General features: G+C 39.4%; 1 non-coding gene across 1 annotated transcript; it reads right to left on the bottom strand.

Moving 5' to 3' along the window:
• Positions 1-1,753: 1,753 nt before the first annotated feature.
• Positions 1,754-1,857, bottom strand: LOC129671039 (U6 spliceosomal RNA). Its single transcript, XR_008719292.1, has one exon. It is a non-coding gene; the product is annotated as a U6 spliceosomal RNA (small nuclear RNA).
• Positions 1,858-9,932: the final 8,075 nt, after the last annotated feature.

The raw sequence follows: 9,932 nt of genomic DNA, 5'->3' as shown, positions 1-9,932 counted from the left end.
GAAGAGATAAGGAAAGAGTGGGCATCCTTGCCTTGTCCCTGATTTCAGTGGGAGTGATTTAAGTTTTTCTCCGCTTATCTTGATGTTGGCTATAGGCTTGCTGTATATTGTCTTTACTATGTCTAGGTATGTGCTTTGTATCCCTGATCTCTGCAAGATTTTTGAATGGGTGTTGGATTTTTCAATTTTTTTTTTTTTTTTTTTGGCATCTGAGGTGATGATCTTGTGGTTTTTCTCTTTCAGTTTATTTATATGGTTGATTGCATTGATGGATTTCCGTATATTGAACCATCTTCACATACCTAGGATGAAGCCTACTTGGTCATGATAACATGATAACTTGGTCGGTGATAACTTTTATGTTTTCTTGGATTTGGTTTGCAAGTATTTTGTTGAGTATTTTTGCATCGATGTTCATAAGAGAAATAGGTCTGAAATTTGCTTCTTTTGTTGGGTCTTTGTGTGGTTTAGGTATCAAGGTGACTGTGGCTTCATAGAATGAGTTTGGTAATGTCCCTTCTGTTTCTATTTTGTGTAATAGTTTGAAGAGAATTGGAGGTAATTCTTTCTTTGAAGGTCTGGTAGAATTCTGCACTGAGACCATCTGGCCCTGGGCTTGTTTTGGAAGGTAGATTTTTGATGACTGCTTCTATTTCCTTGGGGGATATAGGACAATTCAATTGATTCTACCTTATCTTGATTTAATTTTGGTAAATGGAATCTATCATTAGAAGTGTCCATTTCATTTAGATTTCTAAATTTTGTGGCATATAGATTTTTGTAGTAAGACCTAATGTTTGAATTTCCTCAGTGTCTGTTGTTATGTCCCTCTTTTCATTTATAATTTTGATGATTTGGATAGTTTCTCTCTGCCATTCAGTTAGTTTGGCTATGGGTTTGTCTATCTTGTTGATTTTCTCAAAAACCAGCTTCTGGTTTCAATGATTCTTTGAATTGTTTCATTTGTTTCTAATGTATTCATTTTTTGCCCTGATTTTGAGTATTTCTAGCCATATTCTCCTCTTGGGTGTGTCTGCCTTTTTTTGTTTGTTTGTTTGTCTCCTAGGGCTTTCAGGTGAGCCCTTAAGTTGTTTGTATGAGATGTTTCAAGTTTCTTTTTCAAAGCATTTAGTGCTATGTATTTTCCTCTTAGCACTGCTTTCATTGTGTCCCATGAATTTGGATACTATTTGCCTTCATTTTCATTGAATTTTAGGAAGTCTTTAATTTCTTCCCTAACCCAGCTGTCACTGAGTAGCGAGTTGTTCAGTTTCTATATAGTGTAGGCTTTTTGCTATTTCTGTTGTTGCTAAGGTCCAGCTTTAATCCATGGTGGTCAGATAGAATACAAGTGATTATTACATTCTTCTTGTCTCTAATGGGGCTTGTTTCATGACCAACTGTATGATCAGTTTTGGAGAAGGTTCCATGAGGTGTTGAAAAGAAGCTGTACTCTTCTGTGTTCGGGTGAAAAGTTCTGTAGACATCTATTAGGTCCATTTGATTTAGGACCTCAGTAAATGTCTTTTCCCCCTTATTTATCCTCTGTCTGAATGATCTCCCCTTTGTGCGAGTGGAGTGTTGAAGTCTCTCACTATTAAGGTGTTGGGATCCATGTGCGATTTAAGCTTTAATCATGTTTCATTTACAAATGTTGATGCTCTTGTATTTGGGGCATAGATGTTCACAATTGTGATGTCTTTCTAGTGGATTTTTCCTTTGATGGAAATGAAGTGTCCATCCTCATCTTTTCAAAAATATGGAATGCTTCATGAATTTGCATGTCATCTGTGCTCTGTGGCCATGCTAATCTCTGTATAGTTCCAATTTTAGTATATGTGCTGCCGCAGGGAGCTCAGTCTTTGTCTTTTTATTGGTGAGTTGAGTCCATTAATGATATTAATAGTGACCAATGAATGTTAGTTCCTTTTATTGTGGAGTTGGTGATGGTGTTACTGTGATTCATTGCTTATTTTCTTTTTATATTTTGTTGTGAAGTTATCTGTATTTCATGTTTTCTTGGGTGTAATTGTTTTCGTTGGATTGGAGTTTTCCTTCTATTATTTTCTGTAGGGCTGGATTGTTGTGTAGATATTGTTTAAATTTAGTTTTGTCATGGAATATTTTGTTTTATCCATCTATGTTGATTGACAGCTTTGCTTGGTCTCTGTTGGCATCTGTGGTCCCTTAAAGTCTGCATGGCATCTGCCCAGGGCCTTCAGGCTTTCACAGTTTCTGATACAAAGTTTGGTGTGATTCTGATACCTCTAACTTTATATGTTATTTGGCTTTTTCCCCTTACTGCTTTTAATATATTTTCTTTGTTCTGTAGATTTAGTGTTTTAACTATGATGTGACGTGAGGAGTTTCTTTTCTGGTCTAGTCTATTTGTTGTTCTGTAGACCTCTTGTACGTTTATGGACATCTCTTTTAGTTGGGAATTTTTCTTCTATGATTTCCTTGAAGATATTTTCTGGACCTTGGAACCTGGAATATTCTTTTTTGTCTATTGCTATTATTCTTAGATTTCCTCTTTTCATGGCATCCTTGATTTTTTGGATGTTTTATGTTTGGAACTTTTCTGATTTTACTTTTTCATTGAGAGAAGTATCAATTACTTTAAGTATATCGCCATCACCAAAGATTCTCTCTTCTATCTCTTGTATTTTATTGTGATGCTTACCTTTGTGGTTCCTGATCTTTTCTCTAAATTCTCCACCTCCAGAATTTTCTTCGGTTGTGTTTTCTTTATTGATTCTAATTCTGTTTTCATGCCTTGCACCATTTCCTTCATCTGTTTGAATGTGGATTCCTCTCTTTCTATGATGGCCTCTAAATTTTTCTTGATTTTCTCTCTATGTGCCACTAACTGTGCCTCAACCTGTGCTTCCATTTGTGTGGCTGTTTCTTGCAGAGCTTTGTTCATTTCTTCTTCATTAGCTTCTATTTGTGTGGCTAATACTTTGAGAAATTTGTTCGTTTCCCCTTTATGTGCCTCTAATAACTGGATAAGCATAGCTTTAAAATCATATTCCTGTGTTTCCAGTGAGTTGGAGTATCCATTGGTTTTGGAGGTTGCTGGTGAATCCATGATGTCCTGATTTGTATTATGTTGACCTCTGCCCATATGCTTATCTGTAACCTTTACTGTTTGTCCTGGAGCCTAAATAGTTCAGACAGGGTCCTTCTTTCTCTGGTGTCTGGACTATCCTTCAGGGCAATGAGAGAGGTCCTCTGGTTTGTGAGTGTGTGTTGGTGTTTTAGCTGTACCTAAGTGAGAAAGGTTGCTGGTGCAGAAGCACAAATGCAGGCAAGAAAACCCATGCATGTGTGTGCACATGGAAGTGTGCTTTAAAGGACAGGGTGCTAGAGAGTGTAGATTGCTGGAATGTGGGACAGGGGGTGGTGCAGGTGAAGGAGGGGTTGTGTATGCTGTCACTATTTTTGTACACAATGTACATGAGCAGATTCCATGAATACCTCAGTGGCCTACAGGCCATCGGTATTCAGCTCTTTCTGTGCTCCAGGAATTGTTTGCTTGTACTCCACTGGTAGACTAACAGAACACTGGCTTCAGTGTTGAGAATGCTGTCCCAAGAATCCCTATGTTGCCCACAGTGACGCTGTGGGTGGGAAGGATCTGATATCTGGCTGCTAGTGTAGTGGGTAACCTGGATCTGGGGCTCTGCAGATACTCACTTGAAGGTGTACTCCTTCTCTAGCAGGTCTAATAGGAAAGCACCCCCTCCCCCCCAGTCTTCTACTCTCAGATTTGGGCCTGGGCAAATGCAGGTGTAGTTAGCTCAGTGGTTCTGCAGCAGCAGAAATTTGAGGCTGGTAAAGTGATCCTGTGGGAGTCCATTCACAGCAGGAGAACTGGGAGGCAGGTACAGATACCTGCTGGGAAGTCCTGGGGAGCCCCTACACTTTTTTATGAACCTGGGTGTCCCAGCGGGCCTTGTGAACCTGGGTGGCCTGGCAGAAATTGCTGACCTGGGTATCCCATAGCTCTGTCACCACTGAGGGACTGGGTTGCCAGTAGAGTCACTGGCTAGGAGGCCCTGCTGGGCCATACAGCTACTTGCAGACCTGGGACCCAGAATTCTAGTATAGCTAATAGCCACTCTTGAAGAACTTGAAGTCCCACCTCTGCTGGTTCTGGTTTCAGCTGCCTCTCCACTCACCAGTTTTGGAGTATGAGATCCTCTGCCACTAAATAAGGTGGTCTACCCATCTTGAATCCCCTTGATATAATTGTTTTAATTTAATATTTTATTTGTGTCTTCAGTGCCTGGTATCTGTGTAAGCAAGTGTTGCAGCTCTGAAGGAAAAGGTATCCTAGCAGTCAAGAACCAAGGAATACCACATCATCATATTGCACAACAAACCTCATATAGAGATTTATTGAAAAGGAAAGCCAAGGAGGGTAGCTTCCTTTGTTCAGGTTAGAAACAGAAGGAAACTGAGCAGACATAGATTTTATATATGGTTTCTTGTGGGGGACCAAGCTTGGGAGAGTACAGGGATTTGTGAGAGTTCCTCTTTAGGGATTGGTGGATTTCTGTGGTAAGATCAGGGATTGGTGTGACCATTTCTTGTTGTGAGAGCCCTGGGCACTTTCCGACCTCAGGGACCATTGCAGCCATTAGAAAAGTCTTACAGAGGAAGAAACAGGTGGAAATAGAGGGGCTTAGAGGGGACAGGAGCTCTACAACAAGACAAAAATAATTAAAATATCTGAGAACAGGGAGCTTCAGAGACTGATGCACCAATGGAGTACAATGCTTGGAGAGGACCTAGACCCCCTGCTCAGATGTGGCCTATTGGCAACTCAGTCTCCCAGTTGGTCTCTGAGTGAGGGAAACAGGGGCTACCTCTATTATGAACTCAATTGACTTCTCTTTGACCAGTCACTCTTGATAATGCCCTCTTGCTTGGCCATGGAGGAAGAGCATCCAAACAGTCTTAATGAGACTTAACAAGCTATGGACAGATGGCAACAGTGGAGAACTATTTATTTCAGTGGACTAAGGGAAGGGCATGGGGGGAGATAGGGAGGGAAAGTTGGGGGAATGGAGGGAGGGGACTGTTTTTGGGATATATAATGAATAAATTGTGAAGAAAAAAATTAAAATTAAAAATATAAATAAAAAAAGAAAACGATAGGCTTCAGCCTCTTCACTAGGGTCCTCCTTGTTGTTTAGCTTCATTAGGGCTATAGATTTTAGTATGTCTCTGACATCATCTCAGTGGCGGGCTCTTTGATTCCCTCTCCTTGGGGGGTGTACCCTTGCCAGGCCACAGAGGAAGATGATGCAGCCAGCCTTGATGAGACCTGATAGGCTAGGCTCAGAAAGAAGGGGAGGAGGTCCTCCACTATCAAGGGACTAGGGAAAGGGCATAGGGAGAGAAGAGGGAGGGTGTGTAGGACAAGGAGGAGAAAATGGAGGGAGTGAGAGAGGGGAAACAAAGTAAATAAATTATAATAAATAATAATAAAAAAATGAACAGAAAAAAAATAATATTTAGGGCCTGAGGGAAATCTGGGGGTGGTTCCTGGTTTGAGTTCATGAGGCAGGGGTCTGGCCACTTTCCTGCCTTAAGGGTTTACAAAGCATATAAATAATACAAAGTTTACAAGTTGAGTCCATGGTCAGGAAGGCTTTCCATGCTGCTTGAGTTGCTGTGAATACCCACCAATCTGTCTTCTTTTTAAATTTTTTTTTTAATTGTGTTGATGATGCTTGCTTGTTTGAGTTCTTAAATTTTTTGTCTTCAGTTTTTTTCTCAGTTTAGGTTTTCATTATTGTTTCTCTTTCCACTTTTAAGTCTTGAGCTGTTTTATGTGATAGAGTTGCTGAGCTATAGTGGACACATTGTCATGGTTATTACTGGTTTTGTTTTTACACTGGGGTGATTGTAATTCTCGGTGCTTATATCTGGTCTTGTCTTTGTTGAGTAGGTGTTTTGTTTCTTGGTTTCTGTTACCTTCTCTGATTCTTAGAAAAGCATTGTGGCTGTGTATTGCCTGGTAAGGATTACTTAGGGATCCTTCTTGGTGTAGCTACTGGGGGTTCAAGGTAAAATGTGTTGGTATTGGGAGCTAACACACTTAGGAATAAGGATGGGCTAGGATGGGTGAGCTGAAGAGTTCCTTAGGAGGTAGGAAAGCAGGGTGTTCCATCAGGATCTTTTTCATCCCCTGGGAATGGGGGCAGAGTATGATGAGATGCCACAACAGATAGTTTGCTGCAAGATGAGGATGAGACTGGGTTGATTGAATTTGGAGGAGAGTATAGAGAGTTAAGATCTACATTTGGCCTACCTGTATCCCTTGTTGACTTAGTCTATAGGTTTCCAGTGAATGCCTGTTAGTGTTAGGGCCTGGGATAATGTGAATTAAGAAATGGAAGGTTGTTGGGGAAGATCTCTATGATGGGGGAGATGGGGCTAGAGAGGAAGAAAACCCAAGACATATATTCTGTTACATAGCAGGGGATTACACTGGGTATTTTATTTGGGGGAGAAGAGAAAATCTATAATTTTCCTACCTGCATCCTTGGCCAGAGTGTGATGCACATTATCTTTAATAACATCAGTGCAGTAGGTGCACGGGGTAAGACATGGCAAACTACAAAGGCTGATTATTAAGTGTTTGACAAGAAACACAGTTCAAATATAGGTTATATTACCTTCACTTCATTTTATCCCAGAACCAGAAAACAAGTAATATATAAGATGTGTGAAAAGCCATGGTTACATAAAAGTCTCTGATTAGGCATCCTGATTTTTATTTCTTTAACAAATATACCTATGCATGATAATTTTGACACTTTAGTTTTTATTTTTTTTTTTTAGTGGCTGCTTATACCATAAAGGGATTGAGAGCTTCATAGCATAAACTTCATGCTAGTTGAAGAGCAAGAACCCTTCAACAATCCCGTGTGTGTATGTCTCTATTCTTACCACATAGGGGAATCCTTGATGATCTAATGACAAATCTTATTGTTTTCTTTCTTTTTTTGTACCATAAAGTATTTGAGTATCTCATACAGATATCATGTTCATAAGCACATTTAATGTGAAAAAAGAGAGAGCCATCTGAAAACTTTAATCATAGCTACAATTTATTGAACATTTGCTTATAACCGTATTCAACTCTTTAACATTTAATAGTTATTCTGCTCAAAATCTGTCTCTGAGTGTATGGAACTGACAAGACTCTGGATTTATGCCAACAAAATGGTCATCATTAATAATTCTGTTTTGACAGCTTGAAACTGTCTTCAAGTTTGGGCTTTTTATTGAAATGGAAGGAGCCCAGTGGAAAGATGAAACAGTTTATACATCAATGTCACCAAATGGTTATCTGAAAGTACACATCTTTATCTGCTTTCTCACCAAGAGATACTCTATCAAGTCTGAAACCTTAGATATTAGAAGTTATTTAATTATTTAACATATATTAAATATTTTAAGAAGGGTTATAGCATAACAGGAGTAAAATAAATGTTTGCTGAATATTGAACTTTTTGTTTAGTTTTGTTTTAAATTTTTTACAATTTTAATTATTATTATCTATTATGATTTATTCACTTTGTATCCTGGCTGTGGCCCTTTCATCTCCTTCCATTCTACCTTCCTTCACTCTTCTCACCCAATGCCAGAGACAACTCCTGTTCTGCTTCTTAGGGAACCCACATGGAAACTGAGTCTATAAACTTTTAACATTTCTACAGTTTTCTCTCTTGGGAAGACTGTATCTTTCTGATCACAATGAACTGAGTGTTGCCTGGGTTTACTAAGATTTCAACAAAATGTTACATTATTTCTAGGTACTGACCATAGAAATCTTTGTTCCAGGTAAGGGGTTATTAACTAGGAATGCTTTTCTCTTACCTAGAAACATTTTGAAATTTCTATAGATGAGAGAAGGAAATTTTCTACATTATCTACTAAATAAAAACCAAATGTAAGGGAAATGCAATTCAAAACAACCCTGAGATTTCACAGTACACCCATCAAAAACTTAAGTGACAATACATGCTGGAGAGGATGTGGAGAAAGAGGAACTCTCCTCCATTGCTGGTGGGAATGTAAACTTGTACAACCACATTGGAAATCAATCTGGTGCTTTCTCAGACAAATAGGAGTAGTGCTTCCTCAAGATCTAGCTATATCACTCCTATGTATATGTCCAAAATATGCTCAAGTAATACAACAAGAACATTTGCTCATCCATGTTCATAGCAGCTTTATTGGTAATAGCCAGAATCTGGAAACAACCAAGATGTCCCTCAAGGGAGGAATGGATGCAGAAATTGTGGTGCATTTACACAATGGAATACTACTCAGCAATTAAAAACAAGGATATCATGAAATTTGCAGGCAAATGGTGGGTACTAGAAAAGATCATTCTGATTGAGGTAACCCAGAAGCAGAAATGGTATATACACACTTATAAGTAGATATTAGACATATAATATAGGATAAACTAAAATCTGAACACCTAAAGAAGCTAAGCAAGAAAAAGGACCCTGGGAAAGATGATCAATCCTCATTCAAAAAGGCAAAAGCGATTGATATTGGAAGAAGGAGAAAAGAGAACAAGACAGGAGCCTACCACAGAGGGTCTCTGAAAGACTCTACCCAGCAGGGTATTAGGGCAGATACTGAGACTCTTAGCTAAACTGGGCAGAGTGCAGGGAATCTGTTTTTTCAGTCTCATGATTTTATTGATATAGTTGGTTTATTGGAATATTAGAAGGAATTCATAAAGAGTATAACAATGAATAGGACAAAGCCTTTTTATCTAGCTAGTCATATCTGTCAAAATGTCACAGCAATAATTCTTGGGTTTTATGAATGATATTTGAAGTCTATAGTAAACCCTCCATGTTGTAGTAGAAATTTCAGCTTTCTAATAAACGAGTCCCAGAAAAATAAATTTTATAAACATATTTTTGTTTTTGGTAATTATATTAAATATTTCTCTATAACTATCAAAAACAAATCAGTGGTACAATTATTAACCTCTGTTATATAGGTGAACATGGCTTCTTATGAACGAAGGAGGAGATAGAAAGACCTAGGGGGTACAGGAGCTCTACAAGGAGAGCAATAGAATCAAAACAATTTTGGACACATGTGTCTTTTCTGAGATTTATACTCCAACCATGACCATGCATGGTGATAGCCTAAAATGCGTGCACAGATGTAATTCATGGCAGTTCAGTATCCAAGTGAGTTCCCTAGCAATGGGAACAGGGAGTGTCTCTGACATGAAATCAGTGGCTGGCTCTTTGATCATCTCCCGCTGAGGGAAAGCAACCTTACCAGGCTACAGAGGAAGACAATGCAGCCACTCTTTTTTTTTTATTTTATTATTTTTTTCTTTTTAGTTACATTTTGTTAACTCTGTGTCCCAGCTGTATCCCGCTCCCTCATTCCCTCCCCAACCCCACACTCCCTCCCTGGTCTCCTCCCTGCCCCTTTCCAAGTCCACTGATAGGGGAGGACCTCCTCCCCTTTCATCTGACCCTGTTTTATCAGGTATCTTCAGGGCTGGCTGCAAAGTCCTCCTCTGTGGCCTAACAGACTGCTCCTCCCCGGGAGGGGGGAGGGTCAAACAGCCTGCCCTTGAGATCCTGTTAGAAATAGTCTTTTCTGAGACTGACACTCAACCAAGGACCATCTATGGATATAACCTAGAACTTCTGCTCGGATGTGGCCCGTGGTAGCTCAGTAACCAAGTAGTTTTCCAAAGTAAGAGGAACACGAAATGCAGCCACTCTTGATGAGACCTGATAGGCTAGAGTCAGGTGGAAGGAGAGGAGGACTTCCCTTATCAGTGGACTGAGGGAAGGGCATGGGAGGAGAAGAGGGAGGGGGCTACAGTTGGGATACAAAATGCATAAATTGCAATTAAGAAA

This window comes from Psammomys obesus, unplaced genomic scaffold (assembly GCF_907164565.1).
Source record: "Psammomys obesus unplaced genomic scaffold, mPsaObe1.curated_primary_1811, whole genome shotgun sequence".
NCBI lineage: Eukaryota > Metazoa > Chordata > Mammalia > Rodentia > Muridae > Psammomys > Psammomys obesus.
This window is presented reverse-complemented; position numbering and strand designations above follow the sequence as displayed.